This window comes from Schistocerca serialis, chromosome 1 (assembly GCF_023864345.2).
Source record: "Schistocerca serialis cubense isolate TAMUIC-IGC-003099 chromosome 1, iqSchSeri2.2, whole genome shotgun sequence".
NCBI classification, from domain to species: Eukaryota; Metazoa; Arthropoda; class Insecta; order Orthoptera; family Acrididae; genus Schistocerca; species Schistocerca serialis.
In genome coordinates, this window is record NC_064638.1 from 956,692,131 (window position 1) to 956,694,008 (window position 1,878).

Here is a 1,878-nt window from a genome sequence, read left to right on the forward strand (position 1 = left end):
GAAACGCATTTTGTCTATTCAGCTGAGCGAGCGAACGAGTTCAGTTTTAACTTCGTGACGTACGCGCCGCGGCTTGTCTTTCTCATGGGCCTCGCAGAACCCCTAGCTATACGAACTTTCGCCGAAGCATTGGCGCGGGCGCTGCGGTAACTGTGAAATACCTGTCATCCGATTTCAACAAAACTATTTGGTGAAAAAATTTGATTCTTCTGTATCTTACAGACTAATATCATCGCTCGTGCATTTATTTTCGTTATTCGTCGTGGTTGCTTGCTGTATCACTTTTACGTAAACCACTACACGAAGTTTTGTTGAGTGTGCAGAGGTAAAAATGCATTGCGTAGATTTCGGGTATAATTCGTTTTAGGTAATACATTATTGTGTATGAAATTTATCCAACATACCAAAATTGTTTTTCAAATGGTTCAAATGGCTCTAAGGACTATGGGACTTAACAACTGAGGTCATCAGTCCCCTAGACTTAGAACTACTTAAATCTAACTAACCTGAGGACATCACACACATACGTGCCCGAGGCAGGATTCGAACCTGCGACCGCAGCGGCAGCGTGGTTCTGGACTGAAACGCCTAGAACCGCTCGGCCACAGCGGCCGGCTAAATTGTTTTTGAAGTTGAGAGCAGAGCGACAGTTATCACCATTCTCGAGAAGTTGGATGACATGTCGGCGGACAGCCCGAGCGGTGGCCGCGCCCGGGTCGCTCGCGACGCGACTGATACTTCGCCCTGCTCGTCGTAAATCGTGACGTTATTTCAGCCCCAAATTTCGTAAACGATTCAAGAAAGCAAACCGTGTTTTTTGATAATGATATCTCGTGAAGATTCACGTAACTTTGTCGTATGGTAACTATGCAAACACTATTTATCTATCGAAATGTGAAAGTAACTATAGAATGAGATTTTCACTCTGCAGCGGAGTGTGCGCTGATATGAAAGGTAGGAGACGAGGTACTGGCAGAAGTGAAGCTGTGAGGATGGGGTCTAAGTCGTGCTTGGGTAGCTCAGTTGGTAGAGCACTTGCCCCCGAAAGGCAAAGGTCCCGAGTTCGAGTCTCGGTCTGGCACATGTTTCAAAGTAACTATAGTTTTTCACAATCGATCGATGAACTTTTTTAAATGGCATTTAATAGCATGTGAAATAAGAGTTAAAGAAAAATTGAACACATTAGTTTTACAATACTCTACATAGATCTACAGAAGTTAAAACGAAACTAATTTTCTGGTATGTCATAAAATGTAATTTGATAAATATGTACAACTATTGATTATTTCGTTTCGTAAGCAACAAATGCTTTTTTTCTTGTTGCGATGTATGTTACTTCTTCCAGACGCATTTCGCGTTTTACTTTAAGGCACAGTCAATAGAATCTAGAATAATTCATTTTTTTATATGCTATGGTTTTAGATTATAAAACAGTTTACTTCTCAATTTTTTATGTAAGTGATTACTTACAGCTAATCGAATTTTTGGCTGACATCTGCATTTCCCCTCATCTGGTCACATGCTGGAGATCGCTCTAAAACTTAACGTACAGAATATAAGCACATTTTCACGTTTGCTCTTTTTTCTTCACAATTTTTATGTCCTTTGTGCTAACTGGAGTGGAGTACTATTATTCTTCTGTCATTTTACCGGAAACTGTGATTTTAAGTCGTAAGTACAGTGTGTTCACTGTATTTGGTTTGTTTATGTGCATGCTGCCAACCTAACGAATTATATGCTGAAAATTAACGTCTGTTCATTTCCGTTCTCCTTATATCTTTATATATGTGTGTGTGTGTGTGTGTGTGTGGCTAGTCAGTGCACGTTATACGAAGTTGAATGTGAATACAATAGTTGTCAGAGAATGGTTGAAAGTTT

General features: G+C 40.3%; 1 non-coding gene across 1 annotated transcript; it reads left to right on the plus strand.

Annotated features, from left to right (window-relative positions):
• The first annotated feature begins 1,007 nt into the window (after positions 1–1,007).
• Positions 1,008–1,082, plus strand: Trnas-cga (transfer RNA serine (anticodon CGA)). Its single transcript has one exon. It is a non-coding gene; the product is annotated as a tRNA-Ser (tRNA).
• Positions 1,083–1,878: the final 796 nt, after the last annotated feature.